This window comes from Rousettus aegyptiacus, unplaced genomic scaffold (genome assembly GCF_014176215.1).
Source record: "Rousettus aegyptiacus isolate mRouAeg1 unplaced genomic scaffold, mRouAeg1.p scaffold_m13_p_2, whole genome shotgun sequence".
Taxonomy (NCBI): Eukaryota; Metazoa; Chordata; class Mammalia; order Chiroptera; family Pteropodidae; genus Rousettus; species Rousettus aegyptiacus.
The window spans coordinates 105,689,662-105,710,184 of NW_023416295.1; the positions used below are offsets into that span (position 1 = coordinate 105,689,662).

Here is a 20,523-nt window from a genome sequence, read left to right on the forward strand (position 1 = left end):
GCGAAATAAGCCAGAGGGAAAAAGTTGGAAACCACATGATATCACTTACATGTGGGATATAAACCTAAAAGCAGTATATGAACAGGACACACAGAGACTATGGACATGGACAATAGACTAGTGATTACCAGAAGAGAGGTGGGAGGGAGGAATATGGAAGTAGATGGGGTAAAAGTGGTCAAATATTAAAAAATAAAAAATAAAGAAAATAAAAATCTGGAAAAAGAAAAGAAAAGATGCAGTAATTAGTAAAAGAAATTTAATATGATAAACAATGTGTGGCCAGAAAAACACTTCAGTATGAATGGTTTCAGTTCTTACACATTGTTGAGTTGTACTTGTTGAAAAAATATTAAAATATTTTCATACTGCTGTTGAAATACCTGAGCCCCAAGTCTCCCAAGTGTCTTCTTTCTGCTGTTTCAGTCACTCTGGTTCCTTTCTTGGGACCCTGGTCCTCTCTATGATCAATTTCTTTTGATTTGTGACAATTATAGTTCTTAGTTATATCAAATTAAATATTTTTAATATCACCATTATTTGAATCAAGCATAAAAGAATATTAAAGTGGATAAAATCATCCAAGGACAATATGGAAAGAAAACAGACATAAGGATGAAAAATAGAGCTCTAAAGCCATTAACATTTAAAAAGAGGAGAATCTAAAGAAGATGGATAGTGTTACTAAGAGTCAGAGGAAAACTGTAAGCATTTACTTTTATAAAGGCAAAGGGAAAAGAACCTTTTATCTGTCATGTTTTCCTTAAATGATTGTTGGAAATGTTAAAAGAATATTGTTGTGAGTTGTAAACCATACTAATTGATTGCTTTAACATTTGTCGATTTAGTCAACTCATCTTCTACTCACAAAGAGGGTAAAAAATGATCTAGTTACTTTCCTTGCTTCTACTTCTCAGCCCATCATCAATCATGAATATGTAGAATGATCAAAATATTCACTAAATATTTTGGATTGTGTAGACTTTGTTTCAGAAAAATTTCAAAACTACATATCAAATAACATTTAGTATGGAGGATAATATAACAAAATCTTTTGTTACAATAACAAAGAATGTCCAAAATATGTCACATATATCATAATATAAGAAAACAAATTAATATAAATCTCATGACGTGAATTGATTTCAATATTTTTCTTTAGTATTATGGTTTTAAATTTTTTTTTTTTTGGTAAATCTTTGAATCTTTTTCTGAACTCTGATACATTTTTGGAGGTTTTTGTGTAACAGTTTGAGGAATTTGGTGCTTAAACATATATATCAAATTCGGAAAGTGATTTAGGTAGAGGCAAGTATTTATTTACAGTATCTAACAGATGACTTCTGACTGTGCGAACTCAGATGACCAATTTTTTTTTTCCCTGCAGCATGTGGCTAATAACTGTACCTACATCACAGGGTTGGTGTAAGGATTAAGAAAAATAAAGCACATAAATTGCTCTGTACATTGAAAAAGCACGTACTTAATATGGAATTAATACTTGCTAATATTAAATACAACATGGCCAAAAAGACAAGTGTTTCTTTACTTGTAGGTTGAAATCTTCCAAGCTCTGCTCTTCCCCTCTGTGTGCTACATTCTCCTCCCACACCACCATCATGTGGTCATTTTCCACTCTATGACAGAGAAAGTACTCAATAATCATTAGCTAAAAGATAGAAATTGAATATCTAATATTTGAAGCATCTTTATTGTTAAATTTAAAAGTGGATACTTTTACCTCTGTGACTGGGGTTCCTAGATTCTCCTTTTGGAATCTTTCTACCCTCGCTCCACTTCTTATTTTCAAAGGTATTAGCCTTTATGTTAATTCTCTATTTTCCTCCTATTTAATATCTTTACATTCACTAAAGGCTTATAAGAAAGCATGAAAAAATATGAACACTGAAACCAGTCATATCTGGATTTAAATCTCTGTTCTGTCATTGAACTAGCTGTATGACTTTTTACAATTTTTTTCTAAGTATTACCTCTGTATAATCTCTAAATTAGGAAAATTCACCTCATTAATTAATTGAGATGATTAAATAAGCAATTGAAAGCCCCAAGTACTTAGTGGGAAACTCAACAGATACTTTGTCCAATTTCTCTTTACATAAAAACCTAAATTAGTATTAGCTATTTTTGACTAATACTACACAAATATTTTGTGCCTCATAGCTTTGTACATGCATTTGAGATGGGTGTCAAATATTAGTGAAAAAGAATGAGAAGGGAATATGTATAAGCAAGGAGGCCTTCTTGGTACCACTGTAAATTGTTTCTGCAAGTACATAGAAAACTTTGTTTCCCACAGAAAATCTTAAACCTGATTATTGAGGACATAGCTCTACTTGTTTTCTTAAATTCTTCTCAGTTGTTATTGGCATTATTTGAGTGCATGCACACACGCACATATATAGTGATATACATGAACATAAATATTTGCCTGTTACGAACAGGGGAAGCAAAATAAATTACACAAGACGTTTCTTAAGAGGTTTATTGTAACTGCTTATATTGTTTTCTTGTGGCACATGTGTCAGAGAGTTTACTTACCCATAGCAGCGGAGGGGACCCAGGGGATCAAATCTAATTTAATTAAAAAATATACTTTAAAGGTAGTATCGAAGAGACTGAGAAAAAGCTCTCTTGGCTGTGTTGAAAGCTAAGGATTAGTAGCAAAGTTCTGACCTGAAATTTAGATCTTGTGATTTCTCTCCAGAAGATTTTTCACTGCATAAAAAACCTGTCTGCAATGGCCTTATTATTTAATTCAATCTTAATTGGATACAAACCATTAAAATCTGAGAGATTGTTGGAAGGCCTAAAAGTACAAAGGTATTTTTAAGTGGTAATATTAATGATTTGGAAGTAAAAATCGTCCTTCACAGAGTCACTAAATCTTCCCTCTATAATATGTTTTAGGTTCATTTAACATTTTTCAAATTTGAAAGTTTCAAGAACACAAAATTTAATCTCTGGAGCATATGCCATGTTCAGGGGAAGATTCAACCATTTTCAAAAGGAGGCTAAGCTTTGTGCTCAATGATGTATATTCAGGAATTCTCCACCTCTTCACTTATGATTATGTCTTGATTACTGCAGGAGGTAAGTCAGCCTTCATCTGGTAATGAGATCTCTTGGAAAAGAGATAGAAGCTAAGGAACCAACAGAGGATGAGGACCAGCTCCCTAAAACAGCTTTTCATAACCCGACCAGAATCACTGAGCTCTATTGGGCCACCGTTTGACGAACAGTAAATGCCCAGAGTGTTTTTCTTTTGCAAGAGCTGTACATAGCCAGCTTGGAGAGAAAGCCTAGGGAAACAGTTTCTTTGGGTTACAGAATCTCACAAAGTATCCAGGTGAGAAGACCATTTCTATTGTTACTCTTCCTAAGACAAAGGCCGGGGTCGGGCAACTGGTGCCTATCCTTTCGGTTGAGTGGGTTAAAGAGAACTGGATGGCAGGGGGATTGGTTTGGTTTGGTTTTGGAGTGGGTTTCCCGCGTCAACCCCGCCCCTGACGGGCCCAGCCTGAGCGCAGGGAGGACGCGGCAGGGCAGCCGCAGCCGCCTCTGCGTCAAGGGGTGGGTAGTGCGGCGCGGAGAAGCAGCTCCCAGCGGGGAGACCTGGATCCCTCCCCCAACCCTCTGCAGCCTCTCCCCCTCCCCCGCAGCTTTTTGGCGACCGCCGCACCGGCAGGCCGGGCACGTGGGAGCCTCCGTCACACCCTCACTTACACTCCTACACACCCGCGCACGCACACCCGCGTGCTGCATCTCGTGGTCCTTTCCTGGCGGACACACAGGCGCTCGCGAGTCTCTCCGTGCCCGTCCGCAGGGCGGCTACCCGCTTCGACCCACCTCTCGGCCTGCCCGCAGCAAAAAGCTGAGTCTCTCCAGACAGCTCCTTCGCGGCCTCCATCACAGCCCCCTGGACCGGACCTTTTGCCAGTGCTGCCACTGTCGGGACGTGGGAGCGGCAGGAGGCGCGGCTCAGACACGCTAACGGTAATGACACGCTCCCACTGCTGAGAGCCGGGTTTAGGTGGGGTGGGGCGCACCGTTAGCCATCCTGGAGCCCCAGGACTCGGGCTGGGAGCGGAATTGATGGCTGGATCCCGGGAAGGACGCTGGTTGTGTCCAGAGATGAGGGGAGGGAGGGAGGCTCTAGAGCCTGGGGAGGGCGAAGCTGGGTTCAGCGGGCGACCCTCCAGGCTCTGCATCCTGCACCTGCACAGAGGCGGGTGAGGGGCGAGAGTTGGCGCGTAGGTGTAGGGAAGCACATGGGTTGAAACGTGCCTCTATCTTTTCCTTCTCGTCGCGTAATTGCCCACAGCATCCCTGAGAGACTAGTCGTTTCCAAATCAAGCCGGGGTTAGCTGAAGGGTGGCGTCCGACTGGGGCAACTCCGACAAGAAAGTTGGGAGGGTCTGGACGCAACGAGGCGCTCCGGGGGTTCTAGGGGAGGTGGAAGGCGATCCTCGTGCGGGTGAAAGGTGGGGCGGTGAGAGGGCACCCTCACTCTTTATTCACTTCTGGTTGCTCTTGGAACTGCTGAAGGCGACAACTGAAGGCGATGTGTTTTCATGTGACCCCAATTCCCTTCTGCCAGAGGTATCCTGCGTTAAATGTCCCTAAAGTGGGCCTTTTGCCGTGAGCGAGGCACGTGGCTACCGGGAAAAACACAGCCCGTGTGTTTCTTTGCACCCAGGAAACTGAGTGTGACGGTGAGGGTGATGGTGCCGGGATTTTAAGGAGAGCATTGGAAGAACTGGAAACTCGGACTGTTTGTACGTGTCATTCACAGAGCAAGTCTGTGCGTGGCCAGGGCAGAGGACGGTTTCGAGCACAGGGAGAGCCTTTCAGTCGTAGCACACTAGCCTTATATGAATCAAATCGCCCGAGACCTCCTGGAAACAGGTGTCACCCGCTCTGTCGCAGAGGTCTCAGGGGCGGGAATTCTTTTCTGTTAAGCAGAGAAGGGGCGTTTGCGCGCATTCGCGGATAGTCAAGCCCCAGGCTGGCGGTTTCCAGGGTCTATCTTTCCCTTTTCCCCTTCCTCTTCTCTCGCAGGGAAATGCTGGAGTAAGATGGGGCGGGGTTCGCACTAGGGCGTGCTGACGTCAACAGTGTTTGGGTGCCTATGCAAATGACACTGCGACCATTTCTCCCTGTCCGGCCGTTTTTCTTTCAGTTCTTAAAAGTAGACCCAGTCTTAGTCTGCACGATTTGTGCAGAAACCGAAAGGACTGAAGGTTTTGCCTTATGTACTGCATTTAGGCTCCCCATCACCCAGTTTTTAAAGCTATTTTGTAGCTGTCAATGCCTGCTTGCTTTCCCGGGATCTCTGAAACAATGTGTTTGCTTTAAGGAATATTCTCTGACGAAGCATCCCCACTCGGCTGCTTACCCTACCCAGCCCCATTTCTGCAAGACGTGCTGAGAAGCAGCCCTGCTTGTCTCCAGCGCTTAGTCATGGGCTTGACTTCTAGTAGGTACTTAAAGTACTTGATGGACTCAATTTTCCTTGAAGAATACGTGTCTTTCTCTCATTAAATTCCGAATATTCGACCATCGGACTCGTTTATTTTTTTCTTTGTGAGTGTGAGTGCCTTTTCTATTCACATGAACAATGATATATGCGCATTTGTTGAAATAAAATAAATTATCCCACCAAATTTTAAATTGGATTCATTGATGCTTTTTCTCAAAATGAAGTATTCAATGCATTCTTTTTTCCAAAAAGACAGATAAAATCAGTTTTGAAAAGAAGGTAATCTCTGTTGAAATGTTTTCTTTTTCTGATTGCACAGTTACATTCTTGATTCAAGAATTTCTTTATAATACCTATATGTGTAACTGAAGATATTAGTATTTTAATGGCATTAAGAAAGATATTTCTACATGTTTCTGGGAAATAAATGCTTTATTATCCAATTAATAAAGTAAATAAGAAATACTCTGTTCAAACTGCCATAAAAGAATACCATGAGCTGGGTGGTTTAAAAATGATAGAAATTTATTTCTTACAGTTCTGGAGACTGGATAGTCCAAGAGCAAGCAATGGGCAGATTCTGGGTGTCTGAAGAAAGTCTGTTTCCTGTCCTCACAGGGTGAAAGGGGCTGCTTAGCTTCCTGGGGTCTCTTGTATCATTTCCCAAAGGCCCCAACTCCTAATTCCATTACTATGGAGTTTGAGTTTCAACATATGAATTTGAGGGGGAGGGCACATTCAAATCATAACAAATAATAAAGAATTTTTAAATTGGATCATAGCTATTTCGGATACCAATAATCAGTGAGATGCCTTTTCAATTATTGAAAATTTAAAATAGGACAGAATAATTACTAAAACCTAAACTCTATAATAATTGATTTACTCAATGATCATAGTTTAAATATACTATGTGCATGTTAGAAAATAGCCTTGTCCTGCCATAAAAGTAAAATTTGCATAAGAATAGGCAAGAAATTTGCATTCTTTTGAACTATGGGGTTATGATCCAGGTAATTTAAAAAAGTCATTGACATAGAATGATGAACCTAAAAGAGACCATTCTGATTATCTAAATTTCAGAAAGCTTTTCTCAATTTCTTTTGGAGAGTATGTTAACTCTTATTACTATATGCATATGCATGATTGGTTGGATATAATAAGATATTCCTATGCAGAGGAGATTTTAAAATAGTTTCTGAGCAGATGGCACTTTTAACAAAAACCATGGACATAAGTCCGATGCATGAAAACATTCAAGGTTACATGACAGGAATCTTTAAATTTATTTTTAATTTACCTCCTAATGTAAAACAAGTCCTATCTACTCTTCTAGACATATTTAGTAGATAATTTTTAATAAATGTATCTGCTTAAATATTAACTTTGACCAATAATGATTGTCTTATATTTCTAGGTGAAAAGAACAAGCCTTACAGACCGGGCTACAGTGTGTTTTATTTTTAATTAAATTCATTGGGGTGACATAAAATTGGTTAATAAGATGAAAGAAGTTTCAAGTGCACAATTCAGTAATACATCATCTGTATATTGCATGGTGTACTCACGACCCAAAGTTTAGTCTGCTTTCATCACCATATATTTGACTTCGTTTACTCTCTTCAACCTACCCTCACTCCCTTCTGCTCTAGTAACCAGCACTCTGTTGTCTGTATCTATGAGTTTTTTTGTTTGTTTTTTTGTTTGTTCATTTTTTGCTCTCTGTTTAATATCCCACATATGAGTGAAATCATTTCATTGTTGTCTTTTTCCATCTGACTTATTTCAGTCAATGTGGTACTTTCAGTATCCATCTATTCTGTTGCAAATGGATATATTTCATTTTTTCTTACAGCAAAGTAGTATTTCATTGTATATATGTACTACATCTTCTTTATCCAATCATCCATCAAAGGACATGTAGGTTGTTTCCATGCCTTGGCTACCATGAATAATGCTGCGGTGAACATAGGGGTACATATATCTTTACAAATGTTTTTAAATTTTCAGGTAGTTACCCAGAAGAGGGATTGCTGGGTGTGGTAGCTCTATTCTTAATTCTTTGAAGACCCTCCATACTATTTTCTACAGTGGCTGTACCAATTTACATTCCTAGTAAAAGTGTATAAGGGGCCCTTTTTCTCCGTATCCTCCCCAATGTTTTTTGTTTTATTGGTAATAGCCATTCTAACAAGTCCGAGGTAGTATCTCATTGTGCTTTGATTTGTATTTCCCTTATGCCTAGTGAAGTTGAACTTATTTTCATATATTTGTTGACCATTTGTATGTCTTCTTGGGAAAAGCATCTGTTCTGATCCTCTGCCCATTTTTTTAAATTGGATTGTATAAGTTCTTTATATATTTTGGGTATTAACCCCTTGTTGGAAGTATCGTTTGAAAATATCTTCTCCCTTTTGGTTGGTTGCCTTTTTGTTTTGTTGATTTATTTATTTATTTATTTTTTGCTGTGCAGAAGCTTTTTATTTTGACAAGTCTCATTCATTTATTTTTGCTTCCCTTCCCTGGGTCATCAAATTCATAAAATGCCCACTGAGACCAAGGCAAGGTCCATTAATTTAGTACCTATATTTTCTTAAATGTATTTTGTTGTTTCAAGTCTTATACTTAGGTCTCTGATCCATTTTGAGTTGGTTTTTGTGTATGGTATCAAATAGCAGTCTATTTTCATTTTTTTGCATGTGGCTTTGCAGTTTTTACCAGTACCATTTATTGAAGAGCCTTTCTTTTCTTTATATTATGTTTTTGGCTTCTTTGTCAAAAATTATTTGCCCTTATACAGGTGTGCTTATTTCTGGGCTCTCGATTTTGTTACATTGGTATGTGTGTCATTTTTCTGTCATTATCATACTGTTTTGATTATTGTAGCTTTGTATTATAATCTGAAATCAGGGAGTGTGATACTTCCAGTATTATTCTTTTTTCACAGGATTCTTTTGGCTATACAGGGTCTTTTGTGGTTCTATACAAATTTAACAATTTTTTTTTGTTCTATTTCTTTGACAACTGTCATTGGCATTTTGATAGGGGTTGTATTAAATCTGTATAATACTTTGAGTAAGATTTTAACTATGTGGATTCTTCTAATCTATGAACATGTAATATATTTTCATTTCTTTGTGACGTCAGTTTTTTTTTAAATATATCTGGTAGGTTTCAGTATATAGATCCTTCACATCCTTTGTTAAATTTATTCCCAAATATTTTGTTGTTGTTGTTGTTGTTGAGTTGTTGTAAATGGCCATTAAAGAGCGGTTTTAAATGCACAGTATTATTTGATACAGGATAGAGATGTTTTTAGTCTTGAAGGTCACTTTATTTCCTTGTGACTTATGTGTGAATGTGTCCTTTTACATAAGACTAATTGATTGTTATCTTTGAATAGAATGCTTACCCTCGGGAACTTTTCACCTATCAGTTCTGCAAAATCAAAAAGATTTTGGAAGAGGGCAGAAGGAAACAGGAACTGTCATGTATTGCTTGTGGTAGTGCAAGTTGAGACAACTTTTATAACAGAGAATATTTACTGAAATTTTAAAAGTGTATCTCCTTTAATTAAACAGTTCCAGCTTTAGAAATTTATTCTACAAATATGCACATGCCAGGTATACAGAATTATTTTTTTTATCATTGAAGTACATGCTCAGAAATGACCTACATATATGATATACTGTCATCATACCCTCATTAAAAACAAAACAAGCTACTTTATTGAGATCAAAGGTTTTGAAGAATTTTTAAATGAAAAAAAATGTAGAATTATGTATATAGTAACAGTTGCATAAAAAGAAACAAGTTCGATAGGTGAGGCAAATATCTGTGGAGAACTTTGATGACTTACAGGGAGGTAAGGATGGGACTGGATATGCTGGGGTGAAAGGGTGAGAAGATATTATTTACTCCATGCCCTTTAATACCATATTACTATATTATTTGTTCAAAATATATATTAAAAATATTCTGAAGTGAAAATAAGCAGATTTCCTTGGGAAAACAGTATCCAGGCATTAGATGCTGTCAAATGAAATGATTAAGGTATAAAAGTGGGGTATTTTGGCTCTGATTTTTCTAGTTTTTGAATTTACAAGAAAGTTTTCTCTTTCAACATTTTCAAGAATAAAATTATATTAGAGCAGCAGATGAGATTTAGTGGTTTCACTAAATTTAACCAGTTATATCAGTATAAAAATGCATATGTTTTTAGTGAGCTCACTGAGGATTTTTTCAAAAATTTTTGAAAATACAACGTGTAGTTGTTAAGAAGTACAAATAATTTTTGTGTGCCCTTTATGTAGTTTTCTACAAACGTAACGTCTTGCAAAAACTATACTACAATATCATAATTAGAATATTGAGATTGATAGAGTTCAATTACAGAACAGTTCCATCACTATGAGGGTCCCTGTGTTGCACAAACGCCTTATTCCTGCTCCCAACCCCTCATTAACTCCCGGTAACTACTAATCTCTTCTTCAAATTTATTATTTTCCCATTTCAGGAATGTTATATAAATGGAATCATACAATGTGCAACCTTTTGGAGTCGGCTTTTCCCACTGAGCATAATTGTCTGTAGATTCATCTAAGTTGTGTGTATCAGCAGTTGGCTTGTTTTATTTCTGAATAGTACTCCATGGTTTGGACTTAATAGTTTACTTAAGCATTCATCCATTGAATGACATTTGGGTTGTTTTCAGTAGAGGGTTATTATAAATAAAGCTGCTTTGGACACTCATTTACAAATTTTATGGAACATGAGTTTTCATTTCTCCAGGTTAAATGCCAAGGAGTGCAGTTGCTGGGTTATATGGTAGTGGCACATTTAGTTTTCTAGGGAGCTGTATCATTTTACATTCTCACTAGTAATGTTTAAACCATCCAGTTTCTCTGTATCCTTGATAGAATTTGGTTGTCACTAAATTCTGTATTTTAGTTATTCTGATAGTTATGCAGTGACATCTCACTGTAGTTTTAATTAGCATTTCCCTATGGCTAATAATATCGAACCTCATTTCATGTGCTCATTTGCCATCTATTTGCCGTATTCATTGAAATGTCCTATTATGTCTATTGTCCATTTTCTAAAGCATTTTTAATTTCTGAGTTTTATGAGTTTTTTACAGATCCTTCATATCCATTCTTTCTCTGATATGTAGTCTGTAAATATTTTCTCCCAGTTTTTAGCTTATTTTTTCATTCTTTTAGTAGATTACTCACAAAGAAAAAGTTTTTTAATTTCTAAGTGTATCTTTCCAATTTTTGCTTTGGTGGATTCTTTTAAAAGTTTATAGTTTTATGTTTTATATTTAAGTCAACGATTCATTTTGAGTAAATTTATATAAGATGTGAGATTTAGATCGAGATTTTATTTTTGCCTAGGAATTTTTTTTATTCCAGAACTATTTGTTAAAAGAGCTCTCCTTAATCCATTGAAATTGTTTTTGCACCTTTGTGTAAAATCAGTTGGGCATATTTGTGTGGGTTTATTTATAGGCACCCTCCTCTGTTCCATTGATCTATGTGTCTATTTTCACACAGTCTTCATTACTTTAACTACATAGTAAATCTTAAAAGCAGGTAGACTGGCTTTTCTCATTTCATTCTTCCATTTCAAAATGTTGTAGCTATTTTAGTTTTTTGCTTCTTTGCATATATTTCAGAATAATCTTACCTATATCTAAAAAATGCTGGGATTTTGAAATGCATAACCTGCATATCGATTAAGGAAAATTTGACAGTTATTATGTTGAATCATCCAATCTATGAACATAGTACATCTGTCTATGTTTGGTCTTGTGTGATTTCTTTCATTAGCACTTCGTAGTTCTCAGCATAAAAGTACTTTCCATGTTTTAAAAATTCCTTGGATTTTCAACATAGACAAACAAAATATCTATGGATATGAAAACTTTTCTTTCTTCCAATCTATATGCCTTACATTTCCTTTTCTTGCCTTCTTGTACTGGCTAGAACATCCAGTATGTAATATGTTGAATAAAAACTTGAGAAGACATTCTTTTCTTGTTCTTAATCTTAAGAGAAAATCATTGTATTTTGTTGGTAAATATAGTCAGCTGTATATTTTTTGCAGATGACCTTTACCAAGTTGAGAAAATTTCTTTTATTCCTAGTTGGGTTTTATTTAGTTAGTTAGTTTGACAGTTTTTAATCATGAATGGATATTGAATTTTGTCAAGTGTCTTTTCTGCATCAGTTGGTGTGGTCATATAATATTTTTGTCTTTAAGTTATTATATACTGCATTATTGATTTTTGAATATTGAACCAGCTTTGTATACCTAGAATAAATCCCACTTATTCATGGTGTATAATTATTATATATTGCCAAATTCTGTTTCTTAATATTGTGATAAGGAATTTTGTTTTTATATTCATGAGGGATATAGATCTACGGTGTCATTTTTTCCCTGGTATTGTCTTTGTATGATTTTGGTATTAGAGCGATATTAGCTTCATAAAGTTAATTGTGAAGTGTTCTATCATTTTGTATTGCCTGAAAGAGATTTGTAGAGTTGGTGTTAATTCTTTTAATATTTGATAGGATTCTCCAGTGAAACCATCTAGCCCTGGCGATATTTTGTTGTTGTTTATTTTAAAATAATATATTCAAGTTATTTGGGAATAAAGCGTATACAGACAATCTTCAGATGAAAGCAATGTCCACCTGGAGGTAGAGATTGAAATGATGTGGCTACAAGTGAAGGAAGGCAGACTACCCTCAGAAGCTGGAAGAGGCAAGGAGCAGACTCTATTTTCAAGCCCTCTGAGGGAATGAGGACCTGCCAGCACCTTGACTTGAAACTGATTTTGGATCTCTGGCTTTCTGTGCTTTGAAAGAATAAATTTCTATTTTTTGAAGTCACTGTATTAGAAGTAATTTATTATAGCAGCCTCAGGAAATAACTACAGTGCCTACATTTGAAGTGTTTTCATATGTCAATAAAATTTTGAGTCTTTAAAAGACTTTCTATCTATTTTAAAAATGTTAAAAAAACTTGTAAGACCTTTAGTTAAGCAGGATTTAAAATCTGTCTTTGGTTCATAGATGTCAACAAAACACATTTCAATTTATGGAAATTACTTTACAATTATGATTAATTTCTAAATAATTGCAAGCTAACAGAAAGGTACAAAGGATCCCGTTCAACCTTCACTTATCCTCTTCCATTTTACAATCTCGTATAAAAGTAATATGGCACAATATAAAAACCAGCCTATGGATATTAGTATAATCCATAGGACTATTTCAGTTATGTAGCAATTTTCCCTGCCTGTGTGTATGTGTGTGTATAGTTCTTTGCAGTTTTATCAAATATGTAGATTTATGTAATCCTGATTACAATGAAGATACTAAATTGTAGTATTTCAAAATATAATCTTTTACTACCCTTTTATAGCATACTCACTTGCCCTTCCCTACCATAACTCCTAGAAACCATTATTCTGTGGTTCATCTCTATCATTATTTCATTTCACAAATGTCATATAAATGGAATCATGAAATATGTATCCTTTTGAAATTGTTATTTGCCCCTACTCAGCATTATTCCCGTTCGGTTCATCCAAGTCGTTGAATGTATCAAAAGTTCTTTCTTTTTTATCGCAGCAATTACATGACATGGATATACTACAGTTTATCCACCCATTCATTCATTGAAGGATACTAGTGTAGTTTCCACTTTGGGGATATTATGCATAAAACTGATATGAACTTTCATGTATAAGGTTGTGCTTGAAAATACATTTTTATTCCTCTTGGACATATGTCTAGAAGTGAAAATTGGTGGTCACTATGGTAACTATTATAAGAGTTAAAAAGAACTGCCAACTATTTTTTAGAGTGGCTGTGTTATCTTTTGTTTCTTTCAGCAATACATGACTGATTTAGTGTCTCTGCATCCTCACTAACATTTGATGTTGTTACTTTTTAAAAATTTTCATCTCCTGATAGTGTGTTATAGTCCATATTTTGGGGCAAAACCTATATTATAAAGTTGTGACTTTGTATGGTCATTTATAAAAAGTTTTCCTTGTTTTGACTGTCTCTGTGATTTTTGTTATCTTTTTGTCTAATGTAATTATTTTGTGTAAAGAGGATACACTTTGCAAAGGAAATGTTTAGGTTGCATTGTATATTGTCGAAAACATTTTATATTTGTCAAAATCATTACTATTTTATCTAATCTCTTTTCTTTTTACAACTAATCCATAACTGTAAACTTTGCAACGTGTGCCATTTTTTCTTTGGTGTTGTCTATGGTTCAACATTTTGTTTTTATTCAGATAGGCTTAACTTTTTATCCTTTATATTTGAATTAGAAAATATATTTCATTTGAATCTACAGTGGATTTCTGATTCAATGTTCAGAATTAGTTCATATTTTAGGAAAAATTTGCTCAGTATAATTTGAATTTGTCCAAGTTGAGAGATAATTTACTACTTTTTTAGTTCTTAATTGTAGAATGTTAAGCTGTGGCATATCCCAATAATTCGCCAGTGCAGGCATGTCTATTTGAGTCATCTTTCCTTTCTAAGATGCAAGTGCCTGCCTGCTGTTTTAAGTCTTTGCATATTTTCACTGGAAACATTAATTAAAATTTAGTATAATGTAATTTCAAAAGAGTTTGTAACAATTGTTAAGAAGCCAAAAGTCTTGAAAATTGTAGTAAGAATTGCATAATATTTTGAGTTAATTCTATAGTGAAAGTATTAGTAAGACCAATCAAGACAAAAGCAGAGAAAACGACTATTACTAAAATCAGAAATAAGCAATGGGATATGACTACAAATTCTACAGATATTTAAAAATCCATGAAATATTATGAATCACTTTATGCCAATAAATTTGACAACTTAGATGAAATGGACAGATTCTTCAAAAAACATGATTTACCCAAACTAATACAAGAAAAAGAAAATCTAAGTACCCATATGTCAATGAAACAAATTGAATTTTTAACTTAAAATATTACCTAAAAGAAAACTCCAGATTCAGATGGCTTTATCAGCGACTGTTGCTAAATATTTAAGGAAGAAATAAAACTAATTCTACATGTATTTGCTCAGAAAAAGAGAGAACCCACTTAAAAATTTAATTTATATGTGCACCAAAATCAGAGAAGCAAAATAAAAAAATAAATTAAAATAAAATAAAAATTACACACATTTTCCCATGATTATAGTTGAAAAATTCCTTACCAAAATACTAGCAAATTGATTCCAGTGATATATTAAGAAGGTAATAGATCATAATTAAGTGAGGTTTATCCCATATGAAAGATTGGTTTAAGATACCAAGCTAATCAATTTAATACTCTATATGAACAAGTTAAGAAGTTATACGATTATCTTAATAAGGGCAGAAAATTACGTGTCTAAATTTGGTATTTATGATTCAAAAGAAAAAACTCACTGAATTAGGAATAAAAAAGAAACTTCTCTAAACTGATAAAAGCTATCTGTGAAAGAATCCATACCTAACACTGTACTTAAAGGTAAAATATTGAGTACTTTCTCACTAACATCGGGGTATACATGAAGATGTCTGCTCTTAAGCCTTCTGTTTAAAATTTTAGTGGATGTTCTAGCCAGTACAATAAGTAAGTTAATAAAAAGAAATTTAAGATAAACAATTAGAAAAAGCTAAACTATATTTATTTACTGATGACATATTGTATATATATATATATATATAAATCCTAAGAGATTAAAAAAAATCAATAACATGACTTAGCATTGTTGCAGGATAGAAAGTTTCTAGTAAAATATACTTTTCTCTAGAGAGAAATTAAAGATATAAATAAATGGAAATATATACCATATTCATAGATTGGAAAACTCAGTTTTTTAAGGTGTCAGTATTCCACAGATGGTTCTATAGAATCCATGTAGTCTCATTTAAAACGTCAAGCAGGTTTTTTTTGGGGGGGGGGGGGGGGGATAGGAATTTACAAGTTGATTTCAGAATTTATATTGTAAGGCAAGTAAACAATCTTAAAAAGAAAAAAAAAACATTAAAAATGCTTAGGTTTGAGAACCTCCGAGTTAGAAATTTATTACATTGATTTTACAAAAGTTTTAGATCTAATTTTAAGTGATTCAAAATAGATTTTTAAGGAAAAAATATGCATGAAGATAAAGCAATATAAAATGGAATGAGAAAAATGTATATATGTCTAAATTTAAATAATTTTACATTCCCAACGTATTTTTTATGTGAGTCCTTATATGCAATAGATAAGTGGAAAGACATCAATTGTTTTACATATTTAATTGGTTAATATTTAGGGCTCTTTGTTCGACAAGCTACAGAAACTGATGCTGGCTAAGGTGCAGAGTGGCAGGAGCTCAAAGAAACAACAATGTGCTTGGCAATGAGATGGTAAAGGTCAAGAATGAGAACAGTTCTGAAAAGTAGGAACCAGGATCCATGACTACGGTAGTAGTTTCAGCCTGGGCATAATGTTTTTAGAATTAAATGAAATGCCAACTCAGTATTTATCTCCTCAGTGTTTCCCAGGGAAGGGAAATCTAACTAGACGAATTTGAAATATTATTTTCAAATATGTCAGCAATAATATTATCTTCCTCTACTCACACACTTTACAATTGGTCTTTGTCTCTTCTTCCATCAGTAAGTGGTGTTTATCCACTCTTGAATCAATCTGGATTTAGCTGTGTGACTTGCTTTGGCCAGTGATACTTTAGCAAATGTGACCCAGAGGCTTTATTAGCACTTGCGTTGGAACTCTGAGCTTACAATGTGAACAAGTTGGAGCTAGCATTTTGGAGAGACTCCATGTAGGTGAACCAAAGTTCTCTGACTGAAAGCCTACCTCCTGTCAGAATGTGAAATCATCTTGGACTACCCTTCCCCACTTGAGTCAAGACCAGCAAAACGACTGATCCTCTAAGCCTAGCTCAAATTGCTAATACGTCAATAATTTTTTTGTTTGTTAAACCACTGAGTTTTAAGGTAATTTATTATGTAGTAATAGAAAACTTTTATTTTTTTAAAAAAAGTTGTGTTAAACAACTAAAACATGTAGCATTGGCTCTGGACTTTCATTATCCTTAATTGAATAATATGCGACAAGCCAGTTGTAATACAACCATGAGAGGAATGATAACCGTATTAATAAAAAAAAAAAAACATACTGAGTCCTCTCAGTGTGCTGGCATTTATTCAAATACTCTATTATTAAACAGGTATATTATATTCTTTATTTTATAAGTGAAGAAACTGAAGCTTAGTTAAGTAACTTAGCCAAAGTCATAAAACCATAAGTGATAGAGCTAGGATTTGAACTCAGCCTGTGTCTAGAACCTATTTTATATATATATATATATATATATATATATATATATATATATATATATATATATATATATAATGTTTGGCACCATTACATGTCTCTTCACAGCAATGAATGTTAATTTTGTAAGATCTCATTAAAATTAAATAAAAGATTATATTAAAACATGAAGAGGTTGAAGTTATTATCCTGTTTTAGACTATAAGTTTGATGTTTAGACAGCATCCTAAACTTATTTCTACTGTAAAAGAAGAGGACATTTGCATGCTTTTATTTTTATTTTCTCCCATTTTAATTACTTATTTTATTATTTCCGAACTTTAATTTATATATTTTCCCCTCAAAATAATTCCTACAGATTTTTTTTTTAGTTTTTAAACCTTTTATTTATGCTGCACAAATTTTATTTTATTTATTTTTAAATATTTATTTATTTTTTAATTGCAGTTAACATATAATTAGTTTCAGGTATACAACATAGTGGTTAGATATTCATGTAATTTCTACAGATTTGAAACTTTATTTTCTTATTTAAATTCATGTTTACTTCTATTCTCTAGCATGGTTTCTCTGTTGCAGGGATCTTTACTTTTGTTTTCTTTCTTGGTTGGCTAAGTTTTGTCCTTAGATAGTCTTTTCTTCTACCTCTCCAGTATGATTCATTACATCTCTTATAGATAAAAATATTTTCCTCTGCCTTCATAGTTGGAATAGAAAATAATTGAGTATAAACATTGAAGAATAAGATTTTTTCTTCTGTTTTAATAGAGGTTATTGAATATCCTGAGTTTTTTTTTTTTATTTTCTCTACTTATGCTTGAAATCCTTAGAAATCTTTATTCCAGTAATTTCTCACTGTTGACCCTTCTGTATTATTATTATTTGAAAATACAAGTCTAAGCAAAACCTGTTATTTTCTCTTTTAGTTTTTTGTGTTTTCTTAATTCTATTCTCATGCCTGAATACACTAATTTTAAGTTTATTGCATCACCTTTATATAACTTAAGTTTCCATTAGCTTTTCTGCACGATTACTTTTAAAACATTTGTCTCTTTTAACTTTTTTTAAAAAAATTTCTTAAGTCTGTCCTCCATGTCTCTGGATGTAGTTGCAGTAGTATTTCTCTTAGTTTTACTTGTCTCTAATATGTTTTTTATTCCCATAATGAATTTTCCTATTTCTTACCTGTAATTGATATCATCTATTTAACTTTTTTCTTCCTGTTTATCCTTTATAGTTCCTGGAGCTTTTTTATATATAAAAAGGAACTCTTATCTTACATTTGTTGAATCTTTGAGGTCTTTTTTTTTTTTTTTTGTAAATAATCTCTTTGAAACTCTGTAGCACTCGCTTTCCTGATATATATTCTACAGTTGTATGCTGCTTATGTTTCTTCCCCTCTCAACTACTACCATTCCATATTCTTATTTCTATGTAAAACATTTTATTCGTAGTAATTACTCATCTTTGAATGGGGAGAGCTCTATCTTGTCATATTATTTGATAACGAAATTCGTGACGTACGAATGGAGCCTACATGGTGTGAGCTGGAGCACTCTACCCCTTTAATTCAAATTTGTTCTCTGGAACGATGGTTGCCAATTTTTTTTCAGTAGAGTCAGCATTTTAAGCTTTTAGTTCGTATAAAGTGACTCTGCTGTTGCAGCACAAAATTAACCATAGAAAATATGTAAACATGTGGACAAGGCTTTGTTCCAATAAAATTTTACTTATAAAATTAGACAATGGCTTACATTTGACTCATGGGCAATACATATTTTGTTGACCCCTGCTCTTAAATATCTGTTGCTCAGTTGTAAATAGGAGCCTGTTACCAGATAATGATGAAGACAGCTAATGTAATGTCTAGGTACAGATGAAGTACAGTAGATGATAATTTGTCCCCCAGCTGACTCTGTCACAGGAATGGATGGTGCTAACTTGGCAGAGGCTGTGCAGCTAATCCATACTGATTATGTGACCTGTGTGACCTACAGAGTATTGATACTTTATCACCCTCTACCTTACTTCCTTCCTGGACATTACTGCTTCATTTCTCCTTCTATACCCAGAGGTAGCAATAGTAATACATTTTTGGCCAATAGTCAACCTCGCTTTTATTCTTTTTTAACCTATATTTATGGCTTACTCTTATGGACTAAGTTTTTCAGGAAATTTTTGGCATTCATAAAAAAAATTATTTTTCAAAGACATTAGGTCTTGAAAATTTGAAATTAATTAAATTTACAAATTGTTGTCTCATACTAAGTGCTTACAAATTCATTCAAAAACTCATATCTTTACTTTTGGCCACAATGCATCCTCTATTTAAGAAAGAAATGTCTCTGACTTAGTAAGCAAAATGTGTAATAGTCGAAATTCTCATAGTTATCATATAGTATTATTCTGTCATATTTCTTTTAGTTCATTTATCTGACAAACAAGTATAAATATACACTGAGAATGTTAGATAAGTAAGACAAAATTATTCTTCAGGCAGAGTTTATGGTTTTGTGAAGAAGAGAAATACTTTCTCCCATCCCTCTCAGACTTGCAATTTTTTATGGAAGTTTCAGTGTTAACTACAATTCCATTCTATATTTTTCTACAGCCACTGTTGGGAGTCATTTTGAGACATGACGAAAGCCATTATGAGGCACTGAAGAATTCACGTAGCTAGAAGCCATAACATGGCTACTGAGTTTGCTTAAACAATGGTTCTAGGAAACAAGAAGTTGAGTTACCTTGGTGAGCCCGTTCCACTATTCCTTGACCTTGAGGATTATAAGGAATGCCTGTTTTATGCATGATAGAGAGTTGTGAGCAAAAATGCTGGAATGCCTGACTAGTGTATCCTGAGCCATTATCACTCTTAATCACAGAGGGTTGGCCTATCATAGCAAAGCATCTGAGGCAGTGAGAAATGACATGTTTAGCATCCTCTCCAGTTTGAGCTGTAGCTACAATAAACTTAGAGTACATGTCAACCGTTACATGCACATACCTTAGCTTTCCAAATTCTGGAATATGTGTAACATCCATTTGCCATAACTGGTTAGGCTTCAAACTTCGTGGCTTGATGCCATAATTGGGTACAGTTTGATGTTCTTGGCATGTAGAGCACTGTCTAAAAATTTGATGAGCAGCCTCTCTTGGAATATTGAACTGCCTTTTCAAACTCTGACTATTTTGATGATGCAATGCATGTGACTGCTGGGCAAGCTCCAACTGAGTGAGACTGACTACCTGAGTAGCTTGATCAGCAAGAGCATTTCCCTCTGTTAAAGGTCCTGGGAGTCCTGAATGTGCTCAAATGTGACCCACATAACATGGATGGACTCGTGTATGCAAACATCTTTGCACTTGAGAAATAAGTTCCTGTACTTGATTATTTGCAGTGTCAATGTAAGCTACTGTTTCTAATACCTGTAAAGCTCTGGCAATATAATGACTCTCTGTGTACAAGTTAAAAGAACACTGAGCCAAAAGTGTAAATGCGGCTGCCATTGCTCTCAGCTCTACAATTTGAGCTGAGGCAGGAGGTGTATGCAGTATATGTGGCTTTCCTTGAATCACATAAGCAGCAGTGCCATTAGAAGACCCATCAGTAAAAACTACCTGAGTATCCTTTACAGGAGTTTGCTTCATAATCCTAGGAAAAACTAAAGCA

General features: G+C 34.5%; 1 protein-coding gene across 1 annotated transcript in view; it reads left to right on the forward strand.

Annotated features, from left to right (window-relative positions):
- The first annotated feature begins 3,667 nt into the window (after positions 1 to 3,667).
- Positions 3,668 to 20,523, forward strand: part of SLC6A15 (solute carrier family 6 member 15) — a 49,530-nt gene continuing 32,674 nt past the window's right edge. The window contains exon 1 of the mRNA XM_016143625.2: positions 3,668 to 4,014. The gene's annotated coding sequence lies outside the window, so the exon portion shown is untranslated. The remainder of the gene's footprint in view (positions 4,015 to 20,523) is intronic.